A 22127-nucleotide genomic window follows, 5' to 3' on the forward strand; every position below is an offset into this window, starting at 1 on the left:
CACAGAACTAGAACCAAAAATTTCACAAGTTGTATGGAAACACAAAAGACCCTAAATAGCCAAAGCAATCTTGAAAACGAAAAATGGAGCTGGAGGAATCTGGCTTCTTGACTTCAGACTATACTACAAAGCTACAGTAGTCAAGACAGTATGGTACTGGCACAAAACCAGAAATATAGATCAATGGAACAGGATAGAAAGTCCAGAGATAAACCCACGCACATATGGTCACCTTATCTTTGATAAAGGAGGCATCGTGATTCTTTATGCCTCCCATTTCCATCTTCATTCTCCTCAACATCCCTCAGGGTGGTGCTTTCCTTTCCATTCCCATCATCGCTGCATGCATTCAGGCCTTCATCTTGCCTACCTGGACGTTGTAGCAGCTTCCTAACTGGTCTCTCTGCCTCCCTCTCATTACTCCCCAATCAGTTCAGCTTCCTGCTGCCAGATGGGTCCTTCTAAATGCAGCTCTGATCATACCAAGCCTCCTGTTTCCCTCCACGTGGATTCTCTTCACTTTATCAATTTACAGAAGACAATCATCTTCTGATTCCTACTTTTCCTCTCAAGCTTCATCTCCTAACATTCCCCAATTAGCCTCTTATGTTTCAAAGTTTCAAAAATGTATATGTTGCAGGACCTTGCATATGGCATCCCTCCTCTCAAGAATATGTCTTTGGCTTTGGCTCTTTTCCTTGCCCCATATTCACCTCAGACACCATCTTCTCTGGGAGGTCTCCTCATCCCTGGCACTGGTGATTCTAGCTCAGCTGATCCTCCTATAAACTCTCATAGTCTCATCCCATGATCTGCATAATTTCCCTTGGATCATTTATTCATTTATCTGTCCAACTCACTACTCTAAGACCTACTAAGGAGCAAAGATTGTCTTTTGTATCATTGTCCCCTGAGCCTGAACAGCTCTGTATGAATGAGTGAATGAGTGAACAAATGAAAGAGCATAAGATTGGATCAGCTCTCATATCATGCTTCTCAGCAACATTCTCAGGGAAATTTTAATAGGAACTGAATAAAAGTCAAGTTAGGATGGAATTTCTGAAAGAAGAGACGAATTATAGTAAACTTTAGCCTCTGTAGTAATGCAGAAACATTCCTTTTCTAGGTGATAGATAGATGATAGATAGATAGATAGATAGATAGATAGATAGATAGATAGATAGATGATAGATAGATAGACTAATTCATATGGCCATTTCTGACAGGGATTCAAATGTCATAGCTTCAGGGCACTTGAAGAATATATTATCTTTGGCGGTCCTGTGTTATTATTCTCCCTAGAATGATTCATCCCCTCAATTTTCATACTGCTCTTAAATCAGGGCTATGGGGTTAAAGGAAAACAATGTATATTCCTTTGTAAGTGGTTGTAAATGCACATTATAAATGGCTCCACTGCTTCTTTGGGGAGGATGGAGCTCATCCCTTCTTTTGCTGCCTGAAGGCTCTATTTTAGAGCTTATGTACTTGAGGGTTAGCTCATGTAACATAAATTCACCAAAAAACTTAAAGTGAGATCACATCTGTGCAGCCCATAGAAAGATGACTTAAAGTTGTCTTCTCTTAGTAATTAAAAAGGAGAAGATTTGGAGACCATATCCTTAAAAACTGACTAGAGTGTACTGTCAATCAATCTACAAATATACGTTTACTTCTTCTAGGATTATAATAACTATATATATGTGATATATTTATGACATGGATCTTTTTTTCTGAAGTGTTTACTCATCAACTACTTCTTTATGAGTATTATTTTTCTGTCAGTGACCAAGTTGCACTTATCTGAGCCTCTCCTTCAGTATCTGCCTCTGCACTTTTCACCTACTTGGCTCTCAGCTAATGTGGGTTTAAAGTGATCCTCAATACCTCCCATGAACCAGGAATCCAGGAAGTATCTGATTTTTTTTTTTACATGAATGTTTCTAAGGGAGAGAGATCCCTGTCCCCAATTTCATCTACGTTCTTCAGACATCCATTTGCAACACATTTTTGCTTCCAATCTGCTGCGTGATGGATAGTGGCAGCTGCACAGAAAACCACTCAGACCAAAGGAAAGACGGGAGCAGCCATTACCTCGAGTTTGTGCACATTCCTACCATTATCCTTCTCCATCTGAGTGTGAGCTGCAATCATAGCTTGTCAAAAAGTATGACATATCCCCTATTTCCTTTAGTACCACTGGTTTCTGGTGACTCACTGTGTCATTTAACTAAGTTGGTGACATCTGTGTCTGTGCTACCATAAAATATGTAGTTGGTGATACCCCTCATCCTTTTGGATTGAACATATTTGTGTAATTATTTGTGATCGTTCTGTGTGTATGAATGTATAAGTGCTTATGTTTGTATGCATCAGTCAGTACATGAGAATAGCCATAACAAGAACCCTAGAATTTGTAGATAAGTACCAAAATAAAACACCAACATAAGGATCAAACAGAAATATGCCAATTTACCTTAAAGAGATAAAATGATTCCAATGTCAGCAAGATTTGACATCATCCTGAGTGAGGGTAGAAATACATCTAAACATGAATGGTCCAAGAGGAAGTAACTGTCTAGACTAAGAAACACTGGGAAAAAGGGGAAAGTTAGGGAGACAAATATTGTAGTGTCCATTCAACCCTCTCTAAGGCAAGTGGGTGCCCTGGAGAAATGATGGCAAAATCGTCTGCTTGGTAAAAATAACTCGGTCACAAGTACCATAACTCTCACTCACATACCATACTAACCAGACAGTTTTCCAATCACAAAGCTGTTTTTCCAAGTATGTCCACATCAGGAAAAAAGACAACCAGGATTGAGGACCTAAGTAGCCACACCACTGCACATGTATCATACAAATGCACATACAGCACCATACACACACAGAATAAGATGGCATGGTAGTTTAGATACACATGTCCTGCATATGCATGTAAGTTTACTTGGTGTGTATGTCTTGGTGTTTACTTCTCCAGAAGTCAGATCAGTTCTGAGACACTGGAAGGTCTGAGCACATAGAGATGCACCAAAAGGCCAGAGGGTGGAGGAAACTGAGAATGTTGTCAAAAGAGTGATGGAGGCAATGGCTTCAGGGAATCAGAGAGAGAAGAAAGTGTAAAATAGAGAGAAGTTAGAGAGACTGGGGGATTAGATGAGACCAAAGGGCAGAGGATGTGGGAGAAACTCAGTGAGCAGGCTGAAATGATGTGAAATTGTGATCAGAACTGGGAAATCTAAATTTATGATTTAGAGGCAAAGGAGTAGATTCCAGTGGTTGCAAGGTTCAGGATGTGGCCGTGGGAGATCATTGAATATGAACTCAAGATGTTGTCTGAGTCATTCATTCAGACATTTGTCATCTTGGATTGTAGCCGGAAGAGAGTTAGACAGGAAGGCTATGCATTAAATGCCAGATTCTTCAAAGACGGGAGGCCAAATATTTTACCCACTTAGCTATTATGTCTTCATATTTTGCTCATGCTCATCCCCCTTGGTGGAATGCCATCCCTGCCCTGCATTGCTCTAGCATATTTCCGTGGAGAACACGTACATTTCCCCTAGAACATGAATTCTTATTGGCATATCCTCCCTACAATGTAAGTTCATTTTTAATGGAATACATATAATGCAATGGCTAAGTCTATACACACTTACTGAATGCATAAAGGAAACGTCATAATCATGGAGGTCATTCTGGAATGTAATCCACGAAATTTATTGATATGTTTTCTAGTGGTATTAAAAGAACCAGGACAGAGAGGCAATAAAGAGATCAAGAAAGAATAGTAATTTATTATTTATTTAAATTTATTTATTTGTTTTTGGCTGCGTTGGGTCTTCATTGCTGCATGCGGGCAGCGAGGAGGGGCTGCTGTTCGTTGCAGTCTGCGGGCTTCTCATTGTGGTGGCTGCGGAACATGGGCTCTAGGGCTCAGGCTCAGTAGCTGTGGCGCACGGGCTTAGTTGCTCCGCGGCATGTGGGATCTTTCCGGACCAGGGCTCGAACCTGTGTCCCCTGAATAGGCAGGCAGATTCTTAACCACTGCGCCACCAGGGAAGTCCCAAGAACAGTAATTTTTTTGTTTGTTTGTTTTTGCGGTACGCAGGCCTCTCACTGTTGTGGCCTCTCCCCTTGCGGAGCACAGGCTCCGGACGCGCAGGCTCAGCGGCCATGGCTCACGGGCCTAGCCGCTCCGCGGCATGTGGGATCTTCCCGGACCGGGGCGCGAACCCGTGTCCTCTGCATCGGCAGGCGGACTCTCAACCACTGCGCCACGAGGGAAGCCCAAAAACAGTAATATTTTTAATGGGGCAATATATTTGTCCACATGGAAGGCATTGGTGATATGGATGAGCACAGTACTGGTGGAGTTGTCAGGGCAGGAATGTGAGCACTCTGGACTGGGAACAGGTGAAGACAGTGCTGAAAATAGCTCACTCTTCAGGGTGCTTAACTCAGAGAGAGAGAGGGTAATAACTGCAGAACTTTCCCTAAGAATTCCAATGTTTGATACTATGGTAAATGGCATTTTAAAATTTCATTTTCAGAGTCTTTGTTGCTAGAATAAGGAAATATAGTTAATGTTTGTGTATTGATCTTATCTCCTGCAAAATTACTAAACTTAGTCATTTGTTCTAGTAGGTTTTTAATAGATCTGTAGGATTTTTCCATACAATCATGTTGTCCCTAAATAAAAATAATTTTACTTCTCCTCTTCCAACCCAGATGCGTTTCATTTAATTTTTATTGCACATGCACAAGCTAGAATCTCCAGTACCACGTTGAATAAACGTGATGACAGGAGACATTTCTGCTTTGTTCTTTACCCTGTAAGGAAAGCATTGTCTCCCACCATTAAATATTGTAGTAGCTATACGCTTTTTGTAGGTGTCCTTTTTCAAGTCAAGGATGTTTCCTTCTCCTTGCGGTTTGATGAGAGCTTTTATCCAGAATGGATTATGGATTTTGCCAAATGCTTTTTCTCTATTGAGATTATCACATATTTGTTTGTTTTTATTTTTCTTTTTCAGTCTCTTGACATAGTGAATTATATAGATTGGTTTTAGAATGCTCAACTAACCTTGCATTTCTGGGATGAACCCCACTTGGTCAGGATGCAATTTCCTTTTGATATATTGTTTAATTAACTAAAGTTATTGTGCATCTGTGTTCATGAGGGCTGTTACTATTTAGCTTTCTTTCCATGTAGTATATTTGCCTGGTTTTGTTATCAGAAAAATTCTGGCCTCATAAAATGACTTGCAAAGTAGTCTCTCCTCTTAAAATTTATGAAAGAGGTTTTTAGAATTGTATTATTTCCTCCTTTAAATGTTCGGTAGAATTCATCAGTGAATCCATCTGAGTCTAGAGTTTTCAATTTCTCGAATAGATTTAGAGATACTGAGGTTATCTGTTCCTTTTGAGTGAGTTTTGGCAGTGTGTCTTTCAAGGACTCTGTCCATTTCATTTGCATTGCCAAATTTAATGGCATGAAGTTGTTCAAAATATTTGCCTGTTATCCTAACAATATCTATACAATCTGTGGTGATGTCACCTCTTTCATTCCTAGCAGTGATAATTTGTATACCTTTTCTTTCTCTCTTCCTCTCTCTCTCTCTCTCTGTGTCTCTCTTTTTTTCCTTGATCAGTCTGAGCACTGGTTTATCAATTTTAATGATCTCAAAACTCTAGATTTTGTTTTCATTGATTTTCTCTATTGTTTTTCTTTTTTCATTACTTCCCATTCTTCCCCGCCCCCGTCCTTTTGCTTGCTTTGGGTCTAACTTGCTCTTCTTTTTCTGCTTTCCTAAAGGTAGACGCTGAGGTGGCTGAGTTGAGACCTCTTTTCCTTTTTAATATGAACATTTAGTGCTATAAACTTCTCTCTGAATACTGCTGTAGCTACATACCACACATTTTGACATGTTGTTTACATTTTCATGCAATACAAAATGAGATTTCATTTCCCTTTTGATTTTTTTAATTTGACCCATAGTTAATTTGGAAGTATGTTATTTAGTTTCCACATATTGAGGACTTCCTAGAGATCTTTCTGACATTAATTTCTAATTTAATTCTATTGTGGTCTTTGTATGCTTTGAATCTTTTTAAATTCATTAAGACTTGTTTCATAGGCCAAAATTTGACTATCTTAGTAAATGTTCCACGTGTACTTGAAAATTTTATGTCCTTCTGTTTTTGGATGGAGCATTTTGTAAATGTAAATTAGGTCCAGTGGGTCAACCATTTTGTTCAAGTCTCCCATATCCTTACTGATTTTCAGTCTAGTTGCCCTAACAATTTCTGAGAAAGGAAGTTAAAAATCTCTGAAAATAATTGTGAATTTGTATATTTCTCCTTTCACTTATTAGTTTTTGCTTAATGTAGTCCATAGTTTTCTATTAGGGGTATAAAAGTTTAGGATTACTATATTCTCTTGATGAACTGACCCCTTTACCATTATGAAATATCTTCTTTATCCAACAACAATATATTTTGTCCAAAAATATACTTTGTCTCATTTGAGTATGGCCACTCCAGCTAACTTTTGGTTAGTATCAACATTGTATATATTTTTCAAACCTTTTAATTTTAACATAGTTGTCTCTTTATATTTAAAGTGAATTTCTTATTAGTGTCACATAGTAGGGGCTTGCTGTTTTTTCCAGTCTGACAATTTCAAACTTTAAATAGTGGTATATAGAGCATTTATTCTTAGTGTTATTATTGCTATTTATTTGAACTTAAGTCCACAATTTTGTTATTAATTTCCAATTCTCAAAAATAAAAATTCTTAAAAATCAGACAAAGAAACTAAGACTAAAATTCTAAACAACAACATAGTAGCATTTAAAAGTTTGAGGTCTGAATTAAAAAAAAAAACGTTTGAGCTCTGGAATCGAGTGGCCAGTGTTCCCCCCTAACTCTTTAGTATTCTGGCTCAGGGCCTCAGCTTACTTATCTATAAAATGGGGATAATAGATAGAATCTTCTTCAAAAGGGTGTTTTATGGGTAAGTGGACACATTACATACAAATTATTTAGAATATGAACCAGAAATATAGTAATGATATATAAAGCAATTTTTTATTTTGATTTTCTTTTCTTTTTTCAGAGCTATGCATGTAGTCATTACTCAAAAACTGATCTTTCTTCCCCCCAACGTACTTCCTTCCTTCCTTCCTTTCCTTCCTTATTTCATTCAACAATAAAGAATGGAAAACCATAATTCAAAAAGAGTCATGTACCAAAATGTTCATTGCAACTCTATTTACAATAGCCAGGACATGGAAACAACCTAAGTGTCCATCGACAGATGAATGGACAAAGAAGATGTGGAACATATATACAGTGGAGTGTTACTCAGCCATAAAAAGAAACGAAATTGAGTTATTTGTAGTCAGGTGGATGGACCTAGAGACTGTCATACAGAGTGAAGTAAGTCAGAAAGAGAAAAACAAATACCATATGCTAACACATATATATGGAATCTAAAAAAAAAAAAGGGGGGGGCTCTGAAGAACCTAGGGGCAAGACAGGAATAAAGATGCAGACATAGAGAATGGACTTGAGGACATGGGGAGGGGGAAGGATAGGCTGGGACGAAGTGAGAGAGTGGCATGGACATATATACACTACCAAATGTAAAATAGATAGCTAGTGGGAAGCAGCCACATAGCACAGGGAGATCAGCTCGGTGCTTTGTGACCACCTAGAGGGGTGGAATAGGGAGGGTGGGAGGGAGACGCAAGAGGGAGGAGATATGGGGATATATGTATATGTATAGCTGATTCACTTTGTTATACAGCAGAAAGTAACACACCATTGTAAAGCAATTATACTCCGATAAAGATGTTTAAAAAAAATAAAATAAAGAATGGGCATCTGTTCTGTCCAAAGCAACCCACTAGGCTTTAGGCATAAGATAGATGAATAAAAAGGCAGATCTGACCCCTGTTCTCAAACAGCTTACAACCTTGGTGGGGAGGAAGGGAAGGCAGATGTGAAAGCTATCTTTTCATACATTGAGATAAATGAATAAACAGAGGTGCAGTTAATTCATAGGAACACAAGCCTCTAAACTCAGGAAAGTCTTCATCACAGGGAGGGGTGGGGGAGGAGGAAGGAGATCATAAAGTGGGATCCCCAGGGCTCTAACTTTCCCAGAAGGAAATGGAAATCTAGTGTTTTTAATTTCAATGGTGTTATAATAAGCAGGACCAAAGGGAGCAGCACCTGTTAAAAGTTTTAGGTGTTTATTCCAACTCAAAGAACCTCAGTTGGCCTCTTGAGTTAAATAAATCAACAGCTCTGGTTACTGCCATAGTCTTTGTTCTGTAACTACTCAGCTTTTAATTTGTGCGCAAAGCCCAGGAGGGCAGGAGGACCAGCTGTTGCCTCAGACAGGAGCCCTCAAAGGGAAACACAGGTCAGAGAACACCAGAGACAAGCTGCGTGCTACTCTTCTCCAAGCAAGTGTGGAAGTGTGCACACAGCTGCCTTGTATTTGTGGAAGGCTCAGGCTTACCCTGGTGCCTGCAACACAACCATTGCATCCAAGGTAACTAACTAGTACAAGAAGCCTCCCGGCAGGCAAGGTGTGTGGAGCAGACCTCTGAGGAAAAAGAACATATGTCTCCCAAATTAGGACAGAACTCCTGAATCTGGAAAGGAGGACAAGTAGGAAAGATGTTGAGCCTTAAGAGTGTTTTGTTTTCTGAGAGCAGAAGAACGCTCTCTATTTCAAACCCTTCTCCTTAAGGAAAATCATAACTTTCTGTGGAACTGTGTGGGGGAAAAAACAAACTAGGGCATCATATGCAGGAAACAGGTTGCGTGCAGCACATAGACCTGGAACCAGTAGGTCCCATCCTTGCCTACCCAGGTTTTGGGTCAAACTACCTTGTGAGAAGCTGGCATATTCTAGCTGGATCATCTCTGGGGCACACATGTAGATAATCCACAAATGACGAATCGTAAGTCAAGAAGAAAGCAGTGGGGCTTCCCTGGTGGCGCAGTGGTTGAGAGCCCGCCTGCCGATGCAGGGGACATGGGTTCGTGCCCCGGTCTGGGAAGATCCCACATGCCGCGGAGCGTCTAGGCCCGTGAGCCATGGCCGCTGAGCCTGCGCGTCCGGAGCCTGTGCTCCGCAACGGGAGAGGCCACAACAGTGAGAGGCCCGCGTACAGCAAAAAAAAAAAAAAAAAAAGAAGAAAGCAGTGGCAAAAGGTTGTTCTCATTGAAAACAAAAATGAACTTTGATTTATGTAAGCTTCAACAAAGCGTCCTTTAAATACTAGCTTTCTCACACAATCAGAATAGAAATTGATTGGCAAAGCATTGATTCACAGCACAGTTTCAGGGCCTTAGCTAATACAAAAAATAAGATTTATCTGAACCACTGATGTAATCCCCATCCTTATTTCCACTGCGGAAAGAAACAAAAGAAAAAGCCTCCAGCTGTTTATTTTGTGGACCACAGCCAAGAGAGACTTTAGATCAGAGGCTCACAAATGAGCCTCCCTTGGGAACTAAGTATTTTCTGGGGCCACCACTAAAATAAAATATAGAGTTGTTGTTTTGTTTTATCTTTCTCAAATTTGCAGAAGAAGCAGATACTTATGTTTTTTTTGTTTTGTTTTTGTTTTTTATTTATTTATTTTTGCTGTGTTGGGTTTTCGTTTCTGTGTGAGGGCTTTCTCTAGTTGTGGCAAGCGGGGGCCACTCTTCATCGCGGTGCGCGGGCCTCTCACTATTGCGGCCTCTCTTGTTGTGGAGTGCAAGCTCCAGACGTGTAGGCCCAGTAGTTGTGGCTCACGGGCCTAGTTGCTCCGCGGCATGTGGGATCTTCCCAGACCGGGTCTTGAACCCGTGTCCCCTGCATTGGCAGGCAGATTCTCAACCACTGCACCACCAGGGAAGCCCCGATACTTATGTTTTAATCTTAATTATTTTCCTGTTGTAAATTTTCTGGAAGTGTTGACAGCTAATACCATCATCAGTACTATAATGAATGTACTATGGTGTCTGCTTTGGCATAAATTTATATATATGGTTATATTAAATTTAATCTATTGATACTTCATGTTACACTTCAAAGAGCTCCCAGATATTCTGTCCCCAGATCAAATTTGATTTCTCAATTTGTTAGGAATCATAAGGGATTCCCATACTGACAGATGAATCACATTTGGAAAGAAATATTCTTTTATGTTAGCTCTAATTGCTAGCACCAAGTTAGCACTTATTAAATGCCACGCTGAGTGGTTGAAACCCCATATGAACCCCATAAAGCAGGTGTATTTTTCGGGTGAAAAAATGAGGATCAAGAAGTTCACTGAAGTGAACTTCAGTGAAGAAGTTCATTGCTGGGACATGCCTGAGCCAACACTGTCTGGCCCCAGAGCCTAGACTGTTGGCCTTATTCAGTACTGAAAACTCATCTCCTAAATCAATGCCGAAACATGTAGTGTTTATTGAATAAATCTATGAATCAGAACATAGCCCATCAGTCTGGTAATTGATACTGGAGGCTGGAGGAAAAACCTGTGAATCAGATTTCCTTTATTTTACATTAGAAAGCGAGTTTGGTCAATAGGCCATGAATAACATCCAATCCTAAATCTATGATTGTTTCACCTCAGGTTGGCCTTCCTAATGTATTTGTGATGAACTGTTTATTTTCCAACCCCCTTAGGAATAAAGACATAGATTCTTGGTCTTACATTCCACCAAGCAACACCATTGTCTTGGGATGGGCTCACTAGAAGCAGAGCCTGAGACAACGATGCAGGTGCAAATGATTTATTGAGGAAGAGCTCTCAAGAGAAATCTGTAAGAAAAGGAAGGAAGAAGGATAATGGAGGGGAAGGAAAGGGACTGAGTACAGACGTAGTCTCTGGAAACTATGTTTGTCCTCTTCCACAGGAGGCTGTGGAGCATAAATCACACTGCATAGGTCTCCCTGCCTAGAAGCAAGGGCTGGCCTTTTGCACATCCATACCAATCAGTCATTGACTATGGTCAGCCCCAGGAAAAGAGATGCATAGTCCTCTGTTCAAGGTGCTCCCAGTCTTCGGAGAACAGGCAGCTTTAACTGCCAACACTAATGAAAGTTAGAGGAATGGGTTGTCATTTAGGGAAGCTTGGCTGTGCACCAATATTACAACTCTTATGGAGACTTGATCACTCCTTGGCTTTCTATCCATGAGAGGGCAAGCATTACTGATTCAATAAAATGCAGTAATCCCCTGTCTATGCCAAGGTTACAAAAATGAACAAGCCATTGTCTCTTCTGTACGTGGCTAATGGCAATACCATGTCTAAGTCAGAGGGTAAAGGCGTATATATATACACGGGAGAATTTCAGATGGTGAAGAGTACCATACAGTAAATTAATCAGGCCAAGATAAGAGAGTGACTTGTAGGGTGGCGACGGCTTTGGAATGGATGGTCAGGGGACAGACTATTTGAGCAGAGACTGAATCGAATAAGAGAAGAAAATAAGCCGCATGGAGGTATGTAGGCAGACCTTTCTTGGCAAAGGGAATAGCAGGTGCAAAGTCCCTATGGTGAGAACAAGCTTGTTAGCATTTAAACACTTACCAGAGAATGAGGAACCATTGAGGGAATAATCAAAGCATAGGGAGGAAATACTAGGAGTCCTAAGGTGGAAGCGGGAAATAGAGGAATGAGCACAGTCAGGTCCACACAGTCAGATAAAGATGGCATATCAGACGGAATCATCTGCATCAGATGCTGGAAATACAAAAACAATCTATGGTCTCTGGCCTCAAGGAGGCCACAACTTAACCCTGAAACAATAGTCATATAAACAAAGATTCATTCACAGGACAAGTGCAGTGTGCTGTGAAAACACAAAGAGGAAAGCACTGGCTTCCGCCACTGAATGTGGCAATCGACATCCCCAGAGGGAACGGAGTCTTTGAGTAGGGCCTTAAAGGATGAGTAGGAGCTTACGTTCCAGGAAAGAAAACAGTGTGAGCAAAAGTATGAATGTGTAAGATCTGGAATATCAAGAATATATGTGTATTGTAGGGACGGGAAGAAGACAGGTGGTGAGGAGAGGCAGGAAGATCTGATGATTTGCCTGGAAAGGCAAACTAGAGCAGCTCTAAAGCAATTACCTATTTTATTATTTTCTTTTAATTAAACAGCATCAGAAAACATTGGCTTATTCAGCTCCCCAGGACAGCATTTACCAAGTGTGGTGCATCAGCCACCTGCATTAGAATCACCTGAAATGCTTATCAAAATGCATGTTCCTGGATCCCCCCTCCAGCCCTTCTTAAAAAAGACTTGTTGGGTTATAATCTTTATCTAGGTGGTATATGAAAACTTTCCAGAGTCTATAAATACCACCACAGATAAAAATGAGAGTGTGTTACCAATTGTGTTTATTTCTAAGATGAATGTATATTTGCTTTTCACCATATTTTATAGCAGTGGTAAGAATTTTAGCCATTTTAAGAGTGGGTAGAAGAGAAAGGTCATTTAAGCCTACGGGCCTCAAGAAAGAGCCAGCACCATGTATAATTTATTTCACCTAATCCTCCCAACAGCCCTATGAGGCCTGGATTACAAGTATTCCTGTTTGGCAGATGAGAAAACTAAGGCTCAGAAAAGTGAGGGACCTTGTCCAAGGTTACAATGAAAACAGACACAAAAGCAGGTCTGATCCCAATAACTAAGATCTTTCTATTTGCCCATGTAACCCTTCTTCAGCATTGCCTTCCACTGGGCTGTGTTCACAGCTGGCTGGAATTTCCGATTCCTCCAGTGAGAGGTAGCTTCTTCCTCAGCAAGCATCACAAGGTGAAAAATACTTGAAATGCAGAAAAAAGATTGAAGCACTGGGGTCAAAAACAATCATCCAACTCTATTATGATCTCAACTTCACTACTATTCAGGGAAAACAGACTAAATAACAATGAAATATTAATGAAAAATGAAATATTAACTACTAATGAAATGTTTTTTGTGCATTGTATTGGCAAAAAAACATGCCACGTGAATAGAGGGAAGCGAAGAGAAATGAGCGATCTCACATTCTGTCGTGCAGTATAAGGGAAGAGGGCAGTTAGACAGGGCCTATCAAAATGTAATACATACATACACCCTGACCCAGAAATTTTATCCCAGTCTTTCAAAAAGACCACCACATGACTGGCTACCCAAATTGTGGGGTCCAATGCAAAAGGAAAATGCAGGACCCTTGTTCAAAAGTGATGGAGAATTTCAAGACAGTAACAGCACAACATTGAAGCAGAGGGGACCCTCTTCTGAGCACACAGCCCTGTGTGGATGCAAACATTGCCCATCCATGAAGCCAGTCAAGGCTATCACACATGTGTAAAGTTATACAGTCAAGGAAGTTTATTGTAGAATAATGAAAAAAAAGGAAAACAACTTTAATGCCCATCAGAAAAGGAATGTTTAAATGTGGAATGTGGAATATCCATATAATTGATTATTTGTTTCCATTAAAATTAGTGAAATATACATAATTTACTGACATCAAAATATTCCCTACTCATGCTGCTAAGTGAACATACGTGCCTCTGATATAATACAAGACTGTTTATGAGGAAAAAATAGAAAGACGTGTTTATTTTTTTATCTTCATCCCAATCTTTATTTGTTAATATAACATGACAATCTAAAAGTTAAACATTTTAATGTTGTTGTGCTTTTAGTACATATTCAAACAAAATTAATGCTATTTTAGCAAGGCAAATATTACGTTAATATGATAGAATACATTGGCTGAGGATTCCGTGTATTTTGTTGGTTTGATTTTCTTAACTTCTTCATGAGTAAATCAAGTTTCCTTTGATTTGCTGTCACTTGCTTGTTTGCTTAAGCTGCAGTTTAGAATTGAAGATTCAGTATTTGCTTCAGGTTTTTGGATGCTTTTTGCATTACCAAGAATCATGCTAACTTCTAGAACTCAATTAACGTTTTTGTCTTTTGTTTTATAACTTTTTATGCCTTTAGAAAAGAGCTTTTATTTTCATGTAGGAAACTTACTTGTGACTTTAACAATTTCAGCATTATAGATGAAGTCTGCATGATCTCTATGTAATTTTCATGAGTTGCTGTTTTGGTTGCCTTTTTTTTTTTTTTTACATCTTTATTGGAGTATAATTGCTTTACAATGGTGTGTTAGTTTCTGCTTTATCACAAAGTGAATCAGCTATACGTATACATATGTCCCCATATCTCCTCCCTCTTGAGCCTTCCTCCCACCCTCCCTATCCCACCCCTCTAGGTGGTCACAAAGCACGTAGCTGATCTCCCTGTGCTATGCGGCTGCTTCCCACTAGCTATCTATTTTACGTTTGGTAGCATATATATGTCCATTCTACTCTCTCACTTCGTCCCAGCCTCCTCTCCCCCGCACCCACGCCCCCGCTCCGTGTCCTCAAGTCCATTCTCTACGTCTGCAAAAACACGCATTTATAAACATTAGTAAGGTACAAGGAAAGGGACTGATGGACACACACATTATCTATTCACAGGCTTATCCGTGAAAAGAGAAAGGTTGGGGACGTGAGGCAAGGATGTCTATTTTTATTCTCTACGTTAGAATCATTGGCATTAAGAATGTAATTGAACTGTAAATTTTTTAAAGGAAAAATTAACATGTGAATTTTCCAGACAGTTGGGGAAAACAGATCTGGAAAGCTGAGCAAGTAAAAGCAGTTTTTGCCCTGTTTTGCCTGAAAGGGTAAATAAGTTGTGAACTAGAAGTGTAACCGCAGAATCCAAATCACCAGTCAGCATAAATCCTGTCAAGAGTTCATTTTCCCAACTTGTGGTTGCAGGTTTACTTGTTGTTGGTTTTAGCGTTTTATAAATAGATAGCTATATGCACATAAATATATGCATGCAAATACATAAATACATATACCTATGCAGATACCAGTATATAAATGCATATATCCTGCTCAGCTCCATGTTTATTCTTTAATGCGTTGAAGTTTATATCAGCCAGTTGCCATAATTATTTCAAGTAAGCACAATTAGGCACAGCAGATTTTTTATGCTAGGCTGCACAAGTCATTTGTCAGATTGAATTTGCTTGTTCTTTACGTGATAGCATTTCTTGCTCAGGGATGTCCCAGGGTTTGGTGACTCAAAGGACCGTTCGGAAATAAAATTTGGGCTCCAGGTAACCTGCAGTAAAGAAGCTGAAATTAGCAATTAAAAACCAAGAAACTAAGCATTCGTGTTCCAGAACATTAATGAGTTTTAACCTGTGGCCTCAAAGACCTGCTGTGGCCTAATGAAAATAAAAAAACAAACTTCTGTTGGTGAGGAATTAGAAAAATTGAAGCCTTGCCAACTGGAATTCAGCTCTGAGGAACACACTGAGCTTCCGGTTATGAATAGAGCAGCGTTTGCAAAGCAGTATTTCAGAAAACACATAATTCAAGGGGGAACCTGTAATATTTCTGACAAAGAGTCGACCAAGGAACATTTTTCTTCCTTAAAACCACCTGAGAGCCTTCTTTAACAATAAAGTTTAAAAAGTAGGGAGTGATTACATTCTTCTCAAAACATTTCCAACAGTTCACCCAGAAGAGTTTTATTTCCCTAATCATACTGTCCATTCCCATATTTTTTTACTTATTTTATTGAAAGTTATATTGTTATATTTTGTTTAATTTATATTCTATCTATGAGAATTTCCTAAACAGGGGTCTGTGGATTCCTGAAGAGGATTGTGGGTATATACTCCAGCCTTAAATTTCTCAATGATATTTTAAGTTATGTTTTATAAACATTTGTAAATATTAAGTATTTCATTACTGGAACACCTTTCATCTAACCATCTGCACACAATTTCCATGCCTCAGTTGATGTTTGAGCTCTATTTTAACAGTGGTATATCAAAGAAATAGTAGAGGCAGGCTTCATTCTTCAAAGATGCTTTCAAGCTACATGAAGGCAAATAGGGAGATGGCAAACTGGGGGTGGGTGGGTGAAAAGTTCCATAGTACTTATATGAGAACTGAGTCATCACTCAGCCCACAAGAATGAAAAAACCATGACCTGAATAGAAAAACGAACCATACATAGCCCAGTGGTTCAAGTTCATTCTATGTGTGTCAGTGTGGTTTCTACAAAACCATGTTTCCCATTACCTTAATGTTAATTTCATGTATTTTAATTTGTAGTTTTCTTTTTATTTAATTTGGTTTTTATATGAAGAAAGTCATCATTTTAAGAAGTATTAAAACTTTAAATAGCTTTACTTGTTTATAATTTTGTAGATAACATTATGATAAACCATTTTATATCAACCTGTGGGGTCTAAAATACTTTGTTTTCCTGCAAAGGGGTCTCTGCACTCCTCAGGTTTAGAAGTCCTGCTTCTCTAGATGTGCCTTGTTACTTCAACTAGATTAGAGCTTCTCAGGAACAAGCCCTTGTCTCTACCTTGATATCCCTCAGGTCAAAGTTGTGCAACACGCTTGTTAAGTTACTGAGGAATGAATGAGACGTTCTTAAAACATTGTTTTATGTTCTTGTGCACTTAAATGCTGCTTTCTGGGACCCGAATTAATACTCCTGTGGGAGATTATGCCCTCTCATCAGGTTCTTCCAGTGGGGACATATATGCTTATCTTAGCAAATATGGAGGTGAGACAAAATTCGGAATAAATTATCTCAAATGTATAGCCTCTTTAAAATCAAATTTGTCTTCAATAGAAAACTTACTAATTAAAGATACTATTTATTAGACATGTATTGATTTCATGGGAGTAAAATTCTAAAAGTCAAAAATACATTCTTACATGCTTTGGTTTTCCTGGAAAATAACTTGAACTTGTGTCCCACTTGGCTTTACTATAGTGGCCCCAACTCCCAAAGGAAGTGCTATATTTTGAAGTAGCAAAACCTCCAATTCCAAAGTCCTGACACAAAACGAAATTTCCATGTGGAGAACTGAAACCTACCAATTAAGTACAGGCACAGCATAAAAATAACTTAATTCTCAGATATTATGCTGTAATGGAATATGCTTTAAAAAAATTTCCAGAAAATGAAATAAAAGCATTAGTTACTGAAATCTTAAGGAAGTTGATATATGATGTAATATAAGTAAAACTTTAAATCATGAGATACAGTAATCTCATTCATCAAGCCTCATTGGGCCCCCATTATATCCGGAAACATCAGTAAATGCTTTGAAACACATATTTTAATGAATTCAGAAGCCCATTACTCCCTATATATAAACCTGCTGACATGAAATCAGCTAGGGTAAATGAGCTCTTTCTCAGTAACTAGATTCTGGTTCAGAAACCCCAGGTCTATTGATCAGAAATTTAAGTACTGATTTTATTTTCTGTATTTGGGTGGGGTTTTTTGCTATTTAAGTTATTAGTTTATTATAATAAATTTATAATTCATTTTATAAATATACAATATAATGTAACATAGATTCATCACAAACATTCCAATAATACAGGAGTAGATAATGTAAAAGTTATAGTCCCTTCTCTTTCTTCTCCCAAATCTACTTTCTAGAGTTTACAACTGTTTATAGTTTGGTTTCATCTTTCCAGATAACTGACCATGAAAAGCATTGTTGTAAAAATGGGATTGTATTATATGTACCAGTTAGCGTCGCAACATGAAACAAATAACACCCTCAAATTCAAACAAAGTGAGGAGAGTTTAATATTCGAATTAGGTATAAAGTTGTAGCAGCATGAATGCAGGGAAACTGCAGTCCCCTGGGGCTTTAACAGCAGGCGCCATCACCTCCCTAGAACCAAGGGAGTGGTTCCAGACCTGAAGACAGAGAAGGTACACCCCACAGAGGCCCAAGTCACAGGACCCAGCCAGCTTGCAGACAGAGAACCAGGGAAATAAAAGTCTACCCTCTGCTTCTTCCCTCCTGCCTCTTCTGAGTTCCAACCAGAATCAGAGGGCAGAGATGTAGTTTGAGGTCCTCAGAACAGGTCAGTCCCCAGGGCCCTAGGACAGGGTGGAGAGGGGCGGCAGCAGCGGAAGCGTTCTGGCACGTTTCATTTACAGTTCTGCAACTCTGGCTTCTGATAAACGGGACATTTTGCTGGGTCAGTTCTATGCATGCACCTCCTTCATATTTCATTGTTACATAGAATTTCATTCTGTGGAATTACTCCAGTGATCACTCAGTGATGGACACTGGGCCCCCAGGTTTTCACCAGTTCAATGCTGCAGTGTTGGTCCTCACACATTTGTGTGTACAGCCTGCTGTGAGGAGTCCATGAGATACTTTTCTAGGCAAGAAGTTGCTGATCCAAAGGGGTTGCTGCTTTTTGAAAGATCTAAAATTTCCTCCCTCCCCTTTTTAGAGACTGAAACTCTCAGAAAGCTATTGTGCAGGAAATAGTGCAGTGAAAATAGTGGTGGCGTGTTGCATCCAATGATTATAAAGTTCAGAGGAAAAGAATGGTGTGTAGAGCTAGAGGCAGGAAAGACATCTCCCACACCCTGCCATTCAAGGCATCCCAAAGACTAGGTTTTCACGGTTCTTCTCTGTTTAGAGTACTAGCAGCCTCCTCAGAAACACAGTATGGGAAGTTCACTTTTTGAGGCTTTGCATATGTAACAAAACCTTTATGACTGGGTAGATATTCTAGGTGGGAAGTCCTTTTTCCCGGTATATTAAAGGCACTGATCTATTGCAGTGTTTTCCAGTTTTGCCAACATGAAGTTAAGGTCATCCTAATTCTTAAACGTTTATTTGTAACTTTCTACTCCTAATCTCTAATTTTATAAACAATACTATCACATACATTAGTGAGAACAAAGAGTAAATGTTATCCAAATTTTCCTTTTGGTCCCCTTAGTAAATACTTTTCACAAATTCACCTTTCCTCTGCAAATCCAGGGAACATACTCCCTTCTGTTACATGAGAGACTCTCTGAGCATTAACTTGCATTTCTTTGTCTTCAGATAGGATGAAGAGAGCTCTGAGCAGGGCCAGCATTTTCTAACATGTGGGGTGTATGTGTTTCCCACGGTTCCTATCACCATCTCCCTGGTAGTATTCTTAGAATCGGTCAGCACAGTCAACTGAGGGCAAGGGTTTGAGCACAGCTCCTGACAAATGTTGACCCATATCTAGGGCAGCGCTACTGAACCAAGTCTTCTCTTGAATGGTCCCTGGCTATTGGAAAGTTGACTTACCTTGAGGTAATTATAAAAATTGTATGCAAGAAGCAGTATAGGGAGAGTGGGCTTCCTGTCACCCCCGCTGCTGCTGCTGCTTCTCCCAGGAGGCACTGGTTAGTCTCCTTTTCTCACCCTCATTTGCTTCACATTCTTGAGAGTTGTCTCTGCCAGATATGTTAAAGGGTGGTACCACTGGGCCAGGGGAGGAGTTCAGGGAAGGAGCAAATGCCTGTGGATGGCTCAGGATGCTGCTTGGTGAGAGGAAGGATATTCAGGCAGGTGATATGTTCAGCAGCACAGACCCTGAGTTTCTAACATAAGGATATGTGGGGGTGGGGGGAAGTAAAAGCCCTTCTCATTTTCTCTTGCTTTGACGTGCTGTTCATTTAGAGATGCTTAGGGATGAGCGAACTTCCAACATTTCTCAATCCCTTTGGGAAACTTTTACAAGAATGTAGCCCATTACCAGTATATTGCAAGGTTTTATTGGGTGTATGTGTGTGTGTGTGTGTGTGCGTGTGTGTGTGTGTGTGTGTGTGTGTGTGTGTGTTTTCACAGATATATCAATGGGAAGATCATTAGGAAGATAAATCTACTAACAATTGCAAGTGAGGCATTCAGAACTTTAGGGATTTTATGTTATTTTTTACTGTTCACCCCACCGGGACCAATAACTATGAACTAGAGAAAAAGAAGAAGTGCAATTATTTTGGATGCCTCTAAGCCAAAGAAACAAACGTCTTCCATGGCCATTCTGTTGGCCCATTACATCTGACAGGTCTTCTGGCATCGAGTTTTATTTCTCCAAAGGCTGCAAATGGAAGGTTTGCCATCTCAGACCATCTGCAACCCTTTGTCATGACAGCATCTCCCTTGTACTCTTCAGGGAGGAAGGTTTCTCAGGACATGGATGGGAGACCTCCATCAGAAGATGTTCAAGTTTTTCTGCCACCGGCATCCGTCCATGATTCTAAGCAAGAGCAGACCATGCAGAGGCCCCCCTCCAACTCCCTTTCCTGCTGCCTCCTCTCCCCTTGCCCCACAGCTCTGAGCAAGGATGACCACTGGACAGAAGACAGGACTGTGATGGGAGGATGTCATTTCCAACATCCAAGATGAAAGCAGTTCTCCAAACAAATTATTTGCTAGAATGTGTTTTATTTATTATAGAAATAAAAAGCAGGGCATCCCATCATAAACAGCTGAGGAACCAAGCAGGAGTGACCTCACACCAGAAGGCCCACATCACAAAGGGGTGGGAACCAGGCAGGAGTGACCTCACACCAGAGGGCCCACATTAAAAAAAAAAAAAAAAAAAAAGGGTGGGCTGTGGGCATAGTGATTTCCTTCCAAAGAGCCCAGAGTATGGAAATAGGGATAAAAGAATCATTTTACAATAAAGAAACTTGACAAACAAACAACAACAAAAAAAATAAAAGCAGGGCATCAAAAGAAACTTCTTGAAATGGCAACATAGGTACAGACTGCCAGTTTTAACATTTTCTTCTTGTTCGTTTTTGGTCTTCTAAATGTGCTGGCACATTTTTTAGAGTGTTATTAAGGTTAGCTCATTCTTTCCTTTTCTGCTTTATTCAGCTAAATATTACATTTTAGGTAATTTTTCATGGAGCTGTGTCATCTCCATAAGGATTAATTTAAATGTCAGTGCAATAACTCATCAAGAGTCTGTTCCATGGTCAATCTACCGTTTGCCTTTGTTTGGGAATATTCCATTCTGTTTTATTTTCATGCATTATAAATAGTGCCGTAAATGATATAATCATGTGTAAGTAACACTCTTACAGTTTTTCAAATTTTTTTATGTTCCCAGGAGCAAAATTCTTGGGTCAAAGGACTGAACATTTTTAAAACTGTTGAAATTGTCAAATAACTTTCAAACTGCTCTTGTTCTCACACATTGTGGTGTCATTTCAGCAAACACCAAGCATTTCTTTTTTCATGAGTGAATTCTTAAAGAGACATATCTTCTTTGTCCTTAGCCCAGCACTTGGTGCATTCCTTGTTTGGACAACTACTGTTGTTCATATCTTCATCTTTTTGAAATTATCCTGTTGAAAGGACAATTTACAGTAGAAATGTGAGGCTTTTGCAAATGTCATGGGCACTGCTGGTGTGTTTCTGCCTTCATAAGTACAGCTTCCTTTACAAAGCTTAAAGGGGCTATGCTGTCATGCCCAGTAGGAGGCTTACCATCTGTGAGCTGGGGCAGGGGAAGTTGCCCCCTGTGCCATAGCCCCCTTCCATGAGGGGACTGACACCTGCCAGGCTTGTGGACCAGCCCTGGCTTTATGACCTTGAGCAGTCCTTTAACTTCATTGAGCCTCAATACCATGCCCTGGCAAATAAAACAAGAAACTATTATCAAAATGACATGTACACAATGAATTACATTCCTCCCCTCTAGGTGGGTAGGGAACGTTACTATTTAAAGGAATAGTATATAAAGGCTTCTGAATACCCACCACCCTTCCTCCAGTTATTTAATAAATAAACTCTATGCTTCACCCTTAAAACCCAGATTTGTATATACACGTCTTATTTAGACAAGTAGATGCATGTCCTCCATCACACTATACCATGCTGTCTGCCCATTCCTCCCATACACTCCAGCTGCACTGGTCTGCTCTCAGTGTCTAGAACTCAGTTTATTCTGGTCTGAGGGCCTGTGCCTTGCTACCTCCTGCGTAGAATTCTTCCTCTCCCTTCCTCCCTTCTTCCCATAATGCAGGACTCAGGTCAAATGACTCCTCCTTTCCAAAGCAACCTCTTCTGGCTGCCTTGGCTGAGGCCACTCTCCTCATCTAGAAACTCTCTATCTAGTCATCCGATTTTAATGTCTTCATAATACTTACCACTTCCCAGAATTATGTTTTTCACAAAGTTGTTTACTTGCCTATCATCT

General features: G+C 39.7%; 1 long non-coding RNA gene across 1 annotated transcript in view; it reads left to right on the forward strand.

Annotated features, from left to right (window-relative positions):
* LOC137233082 (uncharacterized) overlaps positions 1 to 20195 on the forward strand; it is a 62874-nt gene extending 42679 nt beyond the window's left edge. Inside the window, exon 3 of the long non-coding RNA XR_010947288.1 lies at positions 20091 to 20195. This is a non-coding gene — a long non-coding RNA (uncharacterized lncRNA). The remainder of the gene's footprint in view (positions 1 to 20090) is intronic.
* Positions 20196 to 22127: the final 1932 nt, after the last annotated feature.

The sequence above is a fragment of the Pseudorca crassidens genome, chromosome 10 (genome assembly GCF_039906515.1).
Source record: "Pseudorca crassidens isolate mPseCra1 chromosome 10, mPseCra1.hap1, whole genome shotgun sequence".
NCBI classification, from domain to species: domain Eukaryota; kingdom Metazoa; phylum Chordata; class Mammalia; order Artiodactyla; family Delphinidae; genus Pseudorca; species Pseudorca crassidens.